Below are 14,257 nucleotides of genomic sequence, written 5' to 3'. Positions count from 1 at the left end.
GAAGGGGTTTTTGGGACTGCCCAGGTCTCTGGCCAGTGACACTTCTCATCAAATCTAAGGAAGGGCCACACACCCCCCCACCCCCGCACCCCATATTTCCAGGCTGGCAATCTTTACTCTGCTAATTCTCACCAATTTAGGATCTGGTTCTCAACCCTAATTCTGCACAAATTATTGTCTGTTCAGCACCTAGTCATCACAGGGCCAATTGCATTAACTCTGTTTTCTCATTTTCTGTCTCCTCTGGCATGTGGCCTTGCTGGCTAGGGAGATATCACCCCTCAGGGCCAGCTGACTCCTAGCGATGGTAAACAACGTGTGGGTGACCCTGCCCTTCGCATCCAAGTCAATCAATCCGCCACCTCCCCCTTCCTCTAAAGTTCACACTCCAGTCTCCCCTGCTCTCTCTCTACTTACAGCGTGTTTCAGAGTTGCAGCCCATGCCCCAAGACCAGGAATGGAATCGGGGGGCAGCCCCAAAGCCCACCAGATTATTCCAATGAGTCAATCCCATGCCGGTCACCCTGCCAGCCATGCCCTTGGAGACCACAGGAAAGGCTGAGGCCTGTACTGTCCCTTTACCCACTGTGACCCTCACCCCACCAACGCCCTTCATGCCGTGCCTCTCATTCCTGGGGGAACATGAAGGTTTTCTTTGAACGCCGCCAGGCCGCACCTCCACGAATTAGAAGCCGGTGGGTACAAGTGAGACAACCCCAGAGGCTGGGCACTGGGTGGTCCCTGGTGCCAGGGCTAGGGTGGAGGCCCAGTGCCTGGCAGGGCCAAGGTGGGATGAGCAGCGCCCCTCCCCCCCAGGTTCAATTGTGACCCTGCCATGGCGAGAGTTTGAGCTAGTTTCTTAAACTCCATCTCACTCTCCCCCTTCTAATCCCCTTCTCCACAGGCAGTTGGGAGAGTAACTGAGTGGATACATGGGAGCGCTGGGGAGCTTTGTATTCAAGTCAGCTGTCTCTGCTGATCAGCCATTACAGACAATAGTATGGAAACTCCTCCAGATATTAAGAATAGACGCCACTGGACCCAGCTACCCCACTTGAGGGTATTATCTGGAGAATCCGAAAATACTCATTTGAAGAGATGCCTGCAACCCCATGTCCATGGCGGATTGTTCACAAAAGGCAGGAGGTTGGAAACGACCTAAGTGTCCACAACCCATGACTGGACAGAGAAGGTGGGGTGTCTGCACGATGCAACTTGACTCAGTTATTAAAAGAGATTAAATCCTGCCATTTGCCACAACATGAGTGGAACAGGGGGGATTGCGCTGAGTGAAATCAGAGAAAGACAAACACTGATTTTACTCATGTGTGGTGGGTGAAGGAGCAACACACACAAAAGAACAAAATAAAAGCAAACAAAGCCAAACCTTTAGACAGTAAGAACAGAATATTGGGTACCAGAAGGGGGAAGGAGTGGGCAAAGCAGGAAAGGGCGGGCAACGGCATAGTAATGGAAGGAAACCAGAATTCAGCTGAGAGATGCCATGTAGTACACACAGGTGTGGATTTAAAAGGCTGCATACCTTGTTATAAACCAATGTTTTTTCCATACGAGAAACTTGCAGAAAACAACAAAAAAGGCTTTGTGAGCACACGCTACAGAATTATGTGGCCTGAAGCAAAGGATGTGAAAATCAAGGACTTAACCCCCCTCCCTGCAGTGTTCCTAGCAGGAGAGACAAACTACAAGCAAGCCTTGCATGGAGTTACTGAGACAAGCACAGTGACCAGGAAATGCCAAGGAGAAAACTAAGCGAGGAAATACAATGGCTGCTGACTGATGGAGCTGCTTCAGAATGGGTGGTCAGGGAGGGCTTCCTTGAGGAGGTAACTTCTGAGAGTCAGCCACAGGAAGGTGTGGGGACAAGCATTCCTGGCAGAGGAAACAGCAAGGGTAAAGGCCTCACAGGAGTGAGCTGGACAGGCTCCAGGAACAGGTAGATACGGTGCTGCCAATGTCTCCTCTTCCAGTGACAACCCTGTGAGGGCAGGGATTGTGCCGACTTATTCACTGTTGTGGCCATTGTTTGCTTTGGTCCCCATGAACACCCCTCACCCCCCAGAATAGTGCCCAGGACCCAGCAGGGTTAAACCTGTGGGAAAACTGGGTCGCTACATGCAAAAGAATGAAGCTTGACCACTACCTCACACCATACACAAAAATCAACTCAAAATGGATTAAAGAACTAGACCTAAGACCTGAAACCATAAAATATATAGAAGGAAATATAGGCAAAACACTACGTGATTTGCACATCAAAGACATCTTTACAGACACATCACCCAAAGCAGTGATAGTGAAGGCAAAGATAAACAGCTGGGACTACATCAAATTAAAGAGCTTCTGCACAGCAAAAGAGACAATAACAAAAACAAAGAGAAACCCCACCAACTGGGAGAACATATTTGCACCCAACACTAATGATAAAGGACTGATCACAAAAATCTGCAAAGAGCTGATGAGACTCAACAACAACAAAGAAAATAATCCTGTCAAAAAATGGGCAGAAGAGCTAAAAAGAAACTTCTCTGAAGAGGAAATGCAAATGGCCAACAGGCATATGAAAAAAGGTTCAACATCACTTGTCATCAGGGAAATGCAAATCAAAACTACCATGAGATACCATCTCACACCAGTGAGAATGGCACATATTAAAAAAACTAGCAACAACAAATGTTGGCGAGGGTGTGGAGAAAAAGGAACTCTTCTGCACTGTTGGTGGGAGTGCAAACTGGTCCAACCACTGTGGAGAGCTGTGTGGAGATTTCTGGACCTACTAAACATAGAGCTTCCATATGATCCAGCCATTCCACTCCTAGGTATTTACCCAAAGGACACAGAAACATCAATTCCAAAGAGCACCTGCACCCCTATGTTTATAGCAGCACTGTTTACAATAGCTAAGCTTTGGAAACAACCCAAATGCCCAAAAATCGATGACTGGATCAAGAAGATGTGGTACATATATACCATGGAATATTACTCAGCATTCAAAAAAGATAAACACATGCAATTTGCAGCAACATGGATGGCGCTGGAAGGGATCATGCTCAGCGAAATAAGCCAAAAAGAAAAAGAAAAATACCGGATGGTCTCACTCATAGCAGGAATCTAGAAAACTTAAATAAGGGACCAGGAAAATGAATAACTGTAAGAAAGTGAAAATCAAAATCAACAAAAAACTATGAACCAGAGACACTTTTAGGGGGGCGGGGGCGGGAGGGGAGGGATTGGGGTCAGAATGGGGGGGCTGCAATTGTATGGGGAATATAAAAATAAAATTTATTATTTAAAAAAAAAAAAAAACGTAAAACTGCAAAAAAAAAAAAAAAAGGATGTGTACCTTCCAAGGATCCAAAAGGCTTGAAGCAGTTTCCCCAAGCGGTCACCAAGAACCTCTATGTTGCAGACCGTTTCTGTGTTCACAAGCTCCTCCTATAGAGCTTTGGACTCCAGACCAGGAACCCTCATGTGTCTAAATTAGGGGACCATGTCCCTAAATTCTCCCAGCTCCTCTCTCCGATGGAGATAATAGGTGTGCTGTGGGGAATTAAGTGAAATACGCACGGAGCACGCTGCTCACACCTGGCATGCAGTGAATTTTCTCTGTGATTATCATAGAGATGTTGCGATTAAGGGAGATCAGGTGTGTTGGGGCCTGGCACCATAGACATACCTAGAAAATTAATGAGTGTGGCCTCTTTTGAGGCTTCACAGGCCAAGTTGGCAAGTCAAGGCCAGATCACCTACCTCTTGGGTGGGGTCAGTACTGTTCTCTCCTCCTCCTCTGCCTGAAGCGTGTCTGTCTCCAGCAGGGACTGTGTCTACTTTTCCCTGTGTCTCCATCTGCCCCTCTCCCTGACCTTCAGTCTTGGTGTCTCTGTATTTCGCTGGCTCTCTCCTTTGAAGCTCGCGTTCTCCCTTCTCTGGGCTCTTTAAGCCCCCATCTTCACCTCTGCCCACACATCTGAGTGAGGCTCTCGAAGTCCTACCCCTTCCTTGTCCTCATGCATCTGTCTCTGGTCCTGACTTACTCTGCATCTCACGTGTGTCTGATTCCTTCTCCCTGATTCTCTGAGCCCCTGTTCATCACTCCCTCCTTCCTATCCCCCCAACCTTCCTCCTCCCCTCACTTTCTCCACTTCTTTCTTTTTGTGGCTCCCCAACATTTTCTCTCTGGGTCTCTGCCAGGCACTTTCATTCTCTCTGTGGCCCCTTCTACCTTTCCTTTCTGTCATCCCAAAGTCCATTTCTCTTGTTCTTCTTAGTTACACATGCTCTTTGTCCAGACACCTCCCTTTCTGGTTCACTGCCCAGACAGAGGAAGATGGAGCTGATTATGTAATTGTTATGAATACAAAGGGTGAGGAATGAGGAGGCCAGGGAGGAACATTTTCTTCCTACTTATCTCTTTTTTTTTCCCCTTTCATCCACCAGCCTGGCTTCACAGATGTCCTTCCTTGCTCCTGGTTCCCAGATTGGAGGAGAGATCAGATAACTGCCCTCCCTCCCCCAGTCAGAAAAGAAACAATGTGGGAGCAGAGGGAGTGGTTGCTTAGGCAGGGAGAGCTCCCCAGAGTAGACAGAGACAGACACTGAGGGTCTCCCCAACTCCTCCAAAAGGTGCAAAGCAAGAGACTCAAGATATGATCAGAACACTGAAAGCTAAAGCTATGGCCTCTGAGGGCAGTAGCAGGGATGCCCAGCCTCCCCCCAACCTGCACCCCAACTCACTGATTTGGGGCTTCAGGGAAGGAGAAAGCATTTTACTGTCTACCTCCACGCTAGGGACGCTCAGCCACCATGACATGCTTGAAAATTCTGTAGTCAGAGAAAGCACTTTACTGTTTACCTCTGTGCTAGCAATGCTCAGCCACCATGACACACTTGAAAATTCTGTAGTCACTGCCCCCATCACCAAGTAGACAAAGATAGGAAGCAACTTAACCCTTCCAACCCCTACATTCGGACTAGGGCTCATCTTCCTGGCTCACGAGTCTCTGCTTATTACCCTTTCCCTGATACACAGAAGCTGGTCCCATCCAGGAGCCTTGACAATGCTGCCCAAGAACAGCAGCAAGGGGTGAGTCATGGGAAGTTCTTGGAGAGACAAATTGGCGGTTAGTTCTAACTCTGCACCTTGAGAACCCTGTGATTTCTGGCGAGTCTCCATCTTGGCACACAGCGCATCACCTGGCTCAGGAGGGCAGTCCGCTGGTCCAGCACCCAGTTGGCAGTCCGCAGCGCAGTCTGTTCCAGCCCTGCCATCAGCGTCATTCTGCACCTCCCTGTGCCAGTCACTGTCCCCACTTATAGTGAATTCCTCCCTGGGGTCCCACGTTAGGCAAGTTGTGAATGATACTGATGGCACCTTCCTGGAGCTTGCAATATAACCAATCCATTCAGCAAGCTGCTGGATTGGGTGCCATTGCTGGATAGGGTGCCATCCTTGCCATTGTCATTTTACAGAAATGGAAACTAAGGTTTAAAGAAATTAGGTATCTTGTTCAAGATCACATACACCAAAAAAGTAGCAAAGGCACCACTATAATCTGATTCTCTGGGACCCCAGAGGGTTGCATGTCCTTGGATGTGCTCGCCAAGGGCAAAAGGAGGGTGTGGACATGAGTGGAGAGGAGGCTGAAGTGGTGAAAATGAGGGAACAGCCTTGGGAGCTCCTGCTCGATGGTGAACTCAAAGGAAGAGTAGAAATTACATAAACCCCACAGCCATGACAGGCACTCACGTGGAATTCAACCCCCACGAATTTAATCCAAGGGGATTCAGTTTACTGAAGAAGCTGAAACCCAGGATCTTTGTGGCCAGCACCCATGGCCAAGAGTTGTTCCTGCTTCCTGTTACAGGGGGACCTGAGAAATCTTTACCCTCTTCCTGTTTGCCACATGCCCATCCTGGTGATCTTTGCCATCTAGAAGCGCGTGAACAACAGCAGCAAGATTGCAAAGGTAGTTCTCTCTGCTCTGTCTGGGACCACACCCCCTACCCAGACTTTCCTAACGACAAATGTGTCTGCTGCCGCCAACCCTGCTCTCTGCAGGCTGCTTTTCTTTAGCCTCCCTGAGTCTGAAGTCAGTCCCTCTCCAGATATCACCCATTGCTCCTCCTCCACTCATGGCAATAGACATGCTAAATCTGCGCTGAAACAAGACCCCCCAGAACAATTGTGCATTTTCTAGTCCCTCTTGCACCGAGGCTTGATGTGGGGTTGTGAGCAAACGGATTTGAGGGGCACCACTTCTAGGTTGTACCTTCCACTCCTGTGCTCCCCTTGTTTAACTATGACTTTTTTTTTTTTAGGAGGGGAGAGGTTGGCTTCTGGTCTCCTTGTCCAGCTTGAGAGGACAAGAGGAAAGGAGGGAAGGCACAACTGAGTTGGTCCTGATGGGAAAAGGGCTCAGAAATGGCTTCCATGCAATTCCGGAGGACCCAGACCATGTTCTCCATCATCACCCACTCACCAGTCTTATTCCCAGCACATATGCTCCCTCCCTACCACCCATCTGAACTACCAACCCCATCCCCTCCTCTGGGTGGCCTCCCTTACCCAGGTGTCTACCTCCCGGGATGTTCTCCATCCAGTGAGAGGTAGAAAGAGGCATAAGGAGGGGGGCTCAGGAAGGTCTGACATGAGGGACTGATGCTGCCCCCACCCCTCTTCCTGACAGACACTCTCCATGAGGCTGAGCACAGGAGGGGGGGAGGAAGCGCCTGGAAACGAGAACCCAGGACAACTTCTCGCATGTCCACAGCCCAGCCATGTGAGACTAAAGAGGAAAAACCCAGTCATGAGGTGCTGGCAGGTGTGACTCTGGTCAGCAGGGAGCACTGGGCCATCCTTTGCTGCTTCTTGAATTTTCTGCAAGACTTGGGGATAGGAACAGAGCAGATTCAGGAGGAGGCTGGCTTCCTGTGAGAGATGTCCTAGGAGACTGAATGCATGGGGACCACTAAAGGATGAGAAGAGGGACATGTTAGTATACCTGGTTGAACAGTGCTACTCCCCAAATACTTGCCCACCCAGAACCTCAAGATATGAACTTAGTTGGAAATAGGGTCCTTACAGATGTTATTACTTAAGATGAGGTCCTAATGGGCTAGGGTTGGCCCTAATCTAATAACTAATGTTCTTCTAAGAAGGGGAAACAGAGAGCAAAGCCTTGCATAGACACACAGGGAAAACAGGAGATTGTGATGTGGCCAGAGCCGAGGAACACCCAGGACGGCCAGTTCTCAGACAAGAACAGAAGATTGGATGAGTGAGGCAATCACCCTCTTCCCCAGAGCCTTCAGAGAAGGTGGCCTTGCTAACCCCTTGATGCTATACTTCTTGCTTCCAGAACCGAGGCAATAAATTTCCTTAGTTTTCAGCCACCCAGTCTTTGGGGTTTTGTTAAGGCAGCTCTAGGAAATAAAACGGGGAGGAGCTTCAAATCCCACGATAAGGGTCCCATCAAGCTGGGGGTCTGTTGAGCTCCTCTGGAAGGTCCCAGCTGGGTGTTCCTCTATCTCCCCAGATGGGCTGACTCTTCATAGGGAAGGTCATGAAAATCCCTCTTGCCCAAGAAATCTGAACCCAGACCAGGGCTAGGATTAGAGGGGTCTGTGAACCCCCTGAATGTAGTTGCAAAATCCACTGAACAGAATATCCACGCAGCATGGGAGAAGCATCCCACTCAGGAAAGCACAGCTTGGCCTCCAAAATGAATTCAAAATAATTTGAAATTGTTATTTACTATTCTGTAAGAAGAGTAAAAAGAGATTACGAAAAAAGGGATGGGAGGGCATGGGAGAGACTCATTTAGTGTTCACCAAGCCTGTGTCTTCCTCCGGGACACACAAGAGGACTACAATTCCCAATATCCCTATTATCTAGGCTAGGACCAGGATCATCGGCATGTGTTTCATCTAAGAAGGAAACACCAGCAACAACAAGTGTTGGCAAGGGTATGGAGAAAAGGATCCCAGTACACTGTTGGAAACCAGTATGGAAGTTCCTCAAAATATTAAAATAGACCTACCATACGATCCAGCAATTCCTCGGGTTTGTCCGAATGATGCAAAAACACTAATTCGAAGGGATCTATTCACGCCTATGTTCACTTAGTCAAGCATTATTTACTTAGCCAACTATGGAAAAAAGCCTGTGTGTCCAAGGACAGATAAGCGGACTAAGAAGAGGTACATACCTGCAGCGGAATACTACTCAGCCGTAAAAAAGGTAAATTCTTGCCATTTGTGACAACATGGATGGAACTGGAGGGGCTGATGCGAAGTGAAACAAGTCAGAAGGAAAAAGACTATGTACAAAGGAAAAGAGAGAAGTGTCTCTGTAACAAGAAGTCATGATTGGGCTGGATGGGGTGGTCTTAAAATATTCTGAAATTGCAAGCAAAATCATATGCATATATGAAATTGTCTATTGAGGTAGATCTAAAACTTTCATCAAATTTTCACAGGGTTTATAATTCCTCAACAATGGATAAGAACCACTGATCTAGTCCTAACTTTCCACGTAAATGATGGGAAAACTAAGGTCCTGGGGGGGTAGGAACTTGCTCTTTGTCACTGAATGAATCAGTAGAACAGCTGGAGCCAGAACCCAGAACCCATGCTTTTCCCTGCATATGTATGTGTATTTTACCATCTGACACTCAAAAATAATAATAGTTGATCTCACCTGTTGAATGCTTAGGTGCTTAGCATGTTTAACTTATTTAGTTCTCTCATAACCTCAAGGCAAGTATTATAATTTTCATTTGACATCAGAAGTAATTGAGGCTGAGACAAGTGAGGTCACTGATTACCACGCTCTTAACCAACCACAGCTGCATGAAAAGCCACTGACCTGGTGCTCAACACTTGGGGACTATATTCAGCATTTTTTACTTTTACACGATTAAAATTCAATCTGCAATGGTGGAGGCAGAAGAAATGGAGAGACAGGATCCTTATGCGAACAACTCTGGAAATAGAGTTCTGGAGCCACACAAGCTATAGGACCTAGCTATGCTGAGATAGGAACTGAGCTAAAACTGTCGGCATCTTTTCACCAAAAAAAGACTTACACAAAAATGTTCACAGCAACCTTACTCATAACTCAAAACTTAGAGTGTCTATTCATAGGAAAACTAAAAGTGTCTATTTACAGGGGGTAGGGGCTTGAGGATTGGGGGAGTGGGGTTGAATGTCCTCTCTCTACCAAGCTTTTCCTTTCCCAGCTGTATTCTATCTAATTTTCATTTTAACAAATATTTATTAAATGCATTCTGTGTGCCATAATATATTGAATAGTCCGTCAAATCTCAAAAGATCAATACAGTCGTTTGTTCCAGTTTCCAGTTGGGGAACTGAAGCACCGATGTCCAAGGCTGATTGTCAGGGAATCCCAGGTCCTCATCATAATCCTCTAACCATGCTAAAAGCCTCCCTCCTCACACTGGCTGAGCTCTTTATTATGTGCCAGGGCCTACACTGAGAGCTTTACAGATATGTCATCACAAACGCCAGAAGACACTGTGAAGGACATATTATTGTTATCTCCAAAATACAGATGAGGAAAGACTCAGCAAGGGAGTTTCCTGCCGTGTTCATTTTGGCCAATCTTCACTGCCATAGAGTGCTCACAGTCGCCATGAACAATGCCATAGAGTGTTCACTGTGCACCAGGAACAACATTATAAACTGAGTGCTCCTTGTACGTCATGAACTAGGACAGGAACACCAGAGCCAATTGAGACCCATAGAATCGTCTCTGTTGCCTTTCCCCATGGGAGGCAGATGTTTCCTGGAAGTCCCATCCCACGTGGAACTGCCCTCATATCAGCAAACACTTCAAGAACTGCCGAAAGTCTCCCTTGCATTGCTAGCTTTAGAAATGCACCATTAATGCTGTGCAAATAAATTTTTAACAGCTGGCTCTTGACATGGGTAGAGGAGGAGAAGCCCTGATTTGTAGCTGTCTGATTTGTGTGGTGTAAACACATCCACTGTGGCCAGTTTCAAGCGCCAAACAATAGGGAGTCACCCAATGTGGGGCAGGGAAAAGAAATGCAGAGGTGCATCGTCCCCTTTTATTTTCACTGGATGTGTACAAACATACATACTGAACCTCAAAAGCAAGTATTTCAGAAATGATGGGCACAGAGTATTTATTACCTTCATGCAATTTTAATTTGGTATAATTTAACAGTAACTGTTTCACAACCAGCTCATATAATTCTGAAACATTTCATAATCAGCTCCTGCACCAGGTCCACTGCTCCATGCCCCTCACTTGCAAACTCTGCCTCATGTCCTTCTGGAGAGCATGACCCGGAGCTGCAATTCAGTGTCTATAGGCTGGTGTGGGCCTACTAGTTGGCAGAAGCATCCTTTGACAGAGGTTGATAAAGAGCTAGCTCAGACAGCTCTCCAAGACCACCTCTCACCAATATCTCCAAAATTCAGCAACCAAGGGGCCTCCAGGGCCCTGCTCCAGCTCAGTGTCTGTGCAGCAGTTTCAAGTATTTTTATTACACCAAGGACAGTATCTAACTCAGTAGCTACAGCCTCCCTCCAAAAATGTTGCAATCCCTTGCAATGGAGAGCCTGCACTCAGGGTGGCTTCAGCTCTAATCACGCATTTTCATACTTTTTGAGAAGCTCTGAGCTAAAAAATATCTCTAAGCTCTCTTTAAGCTCTGATATGCTGTGGTTCTAGGTTGGACTCCAAGCTGGAGTATGAAAGTGAAAGGAGACATGAAAAATGAAGGTAAGACTATGAAAGCAATTTGCCAGGGGTTCATGAGATTGGGGCGTTAAATTACACTGATACACAGAAACTATTGGAAATAACAGTTCCCTGTTGCTTTAAGTCAGTAACTTGTCAGGTGCTTTGTTAGACAATAGTAGATAATTAATACACAGTTGTGCAACTAACATACTAGTTATAACAAAGGATAGCTAAGTTTCCATTAAAGGCAAGAGATCAAATTTCGGGCCTCCCCGGTGGCGCAGCGGTTGAGCGCTGGGTTGCGAAGCTGCCCGCGGCCTCTGCGGCGCCAGTTTGATCCCCGGCTGCTCCCCTGCCACTGGAGGAGGGTCCCACATGGAGCACAGACCTCTCCTGCCGCCCGCTGCTCCCCTCAGCAGTGTGCTTTGGTCCTTCTGCCTGTTCTGCTCCCCGCTCTGGCTCTGGTGAATTCTCTCACCCTCCCGCGCTTCTGACTGTACCCAGTGCATGTATAAACAAAAAAACAAACAAACAAATAAATAAATAAAAAACATGCCTCTATAAAAAAAAAAAAGAGAGATCAAATTTCCATTTTAAATAAATTTAAGTTGAGTGCATTTAAGCAATTATCAAATAAACACAGGGTGGTATTCAGACATAACCCAAGAAAGTAGGCAAGCATCTGAAGCTGAACCAACAGGTATCTGGATCAATGATTTTCAAGCATTCCTTATCTAAAGAAGCTTTATTTCTAGGCTATATATTAACTACTGCAAAAAGGCCCAAAATAACAGCTTAAAGGGACTGAAACAAAATAGAAGTTTAATTTTATTTCACTTACTGGTGCACCCTCAAGTAATCTAGGACTGACCAGACCAGCAGAGTTAAAGATCTATGTTTCTTCCATACTGTTACTCTTCCTTCCCGAAGTTGTTGTCCTCCCCATTCCTCCATTCCACCCCAGCCAGCAGGAAATGGGGAAATATTCTGAACGAAAACCCACCTGCTCCCTTTAAGTTGCATATATTACTTCTGCTCACATCTCACTGGTCAGAACTTGAGCACATGGTCACACCTAGCTGCAAGGGAACCTGGAAATGTAGTCCTTTTCCTGGACAGTTGGATAGATTCTATCATTATGGAAAAAGGTCTTCTGGGTGCCTCTGAAACATAAACCTTTTCTGAAATATAGTCATATGTGGTTTGTGTATCAAACCAGATGACAGTGAGAACTATACATCCAAGCACTCCAAAACATCTGAATGCTTTTCCTACAAGTAGGCAAGGTACTGCCCAATAGTTCATATCAATTCAGAGAGTTTCACAGTAATCCTGTAAATTCACCCACCCGATTATAAGAACACTAGCTCTAAGGTGACTTGAGTCATCTCGCGTCACATGTCCTGCTCTGTAAGTAGATTGTTTCAATTTGAAGACAACCGACTTGTCAAGCACACAGTTCAGTGCCTGGCACAAAGACAATAAATAAATAAAAGATATCCCTGGCAGCATCATAACATTTTTTTGGTCCCAGAAAGAGGGGCATGTGCCTAGCCATAGAACAATGTAGGTTCCACTTCATGCACACATCCTGTGGCATCCTAACCACAACACACTCTCCATCTCACTTTGTCCTGGTTTTGTCTTCATGTCTTTTTTTTTTTTTTTTACAGCTTCTGTCTCCCTGTCAGTCTCCTGATGTTTTGTCCATTTGGATTTCTTCCTCCAAATTGAAGGGCTTTTTAGAGGAGAGGGGAGAGGAGGGGAAAGAGGGAAGGAGGAAGAAAGAGGTGATAGAACTCTGAGTTCTCTTTTTTCTTCCTTGGCCATATGTTAACCTCTAAACAGATGTCCACTGAAACTTTTTTTTAGCCTTTTATGTCTTTCTGATTGTCTCTCCCTGTCTCTGTTTCTTTGGATTCCTCTTGTGTCTGTGTCTTCCTTGGTTATTTCTCTCTCTCTTGCTCGCTCTCCCCCTCTTTCTCCTCCCACCCCCACTTCCATTTTGATTTCATACTGGTTCTATTCCTGTGCAAGTCTCTTTCCTCTTTGTTTCTCTGGTTCTTGGCCTGTAGCTCCATCACATGACACCAGGCATCATCTATCTTTCTCTTCTTTTCTCCCGCGAAATCTTTATAATTATTTTTTCTCTTGAACTTGCTCTTTAGATCAAGTGACTTGACCCCTGGCTTTCTGCATGGAGTGGGATGGTGAGAGGGACTGCTGTAAAAATACTTTCTTCTTTCCCATCTAAGTGGGAAGACCAGACTCACAACCTTTGTCATCACATCACAGGTTATTAAGATACTTGCAGAATATATGTCAGCGAGAAGGAGGGAGGAGGGAAGGGATAGCTGGAATGGAGGGAGAGGTGAAAACTGGGAAAATGAAAGAAGGCAGCTACAACAACTCTCATCCTGTGAAGGACATCCTACCAGTGTCAGCTATCCAGTAACCCAGTTCCTCATCCTTAACCTGTTTACCCACACTTTGTTCTTGTTTATTTTTTACAGACAAAACCAGAAAACCAGGTGAGACAGACTGAGACCAAGATGAAGGTAGAAGATAGACTAGAGTTATCCCCCACAGATCATTATCAGCTAAAAGCACGCCTGCCAGCCCCATGACAGATCACGTCAAGACCAACGTGGGGAAAAGGGGGCTTGTAGATAGTTCTGGTAACCCCTACCTATTTCTCTGAAATCCTGCTGAGGCAGACACTTTGTCTCTCCCTCTCCTTACTACTCTTCCATATAAGCCCGAGCTTGGAGAAGTTGGTCTTGGAGACGAAAGGCTGCCATCGTGTCATGTTGATGTCCCCTGTCTCTGGTGGCTAGACAATTGGCTGGAAAGCACTGAGCAGCAGAACCCTGGCTCCTGTAACAGCAGCACATCCACGATCCAGAAGGCGGCGCTGTGTGAGCTGCTCAGTTTCCCCAGAATTCCCACCACTTTTAGACATATCAGTCCAACCAGTCAAACCTGCAAGTTCCCTAAGAGATTCGATTTCCAAGTGTGAAAATCTGGCTACATGAGAAGGCGCACCGGATTCTAATAATATGTACAACTGGGATATAATACAATACCCAGGAATTTTGTTTCAGGACAGTAAAAGAAGATTTACAAGTATTTGGAACAAATAGGATTGCAGTCTACTATATTAGATTATTACAGAGAGGGCAATCGCTAGGTCTGTGTCTAGAGGTGGTCTTCCCCTCTCAAGAAGAGGGTAAAAGGCGGTCTCTCCATCTCAGATTTGAAAATGAATATACCCATACATGTCTGCACATGTATGCACACACATCAGCAAGGTCCTAATAAACCAATACAAATGAGTTTTTTATGGTTTTTGATTATTACTATTTAATATTACTTGAGTAGAAACAAGAGAACTTATTGAATAAAGCCCATTCATTTGAGGTATTCCTTGAGCTATTCTGAATCTTCGTCTTATTGTCTTTACTTCAAAAAAACTAGTCAGGGGCTGGCAATGAAAAGGAATCA

This window comes from Talpa europaea (assembly GCF_964194135.1).
Source record: "Talpa europaea genome assembly, chromosome: 16".
Taxonomy (NCBI): domain Eukaryota; kingdom Metazoa; phylum Chordata; class Mammalia; order Eulipotyphla; family Talpidae; genus Talpa; species Talpa europaea.
Note: the sequence above shows the minus strand (reverse complement) of the source record.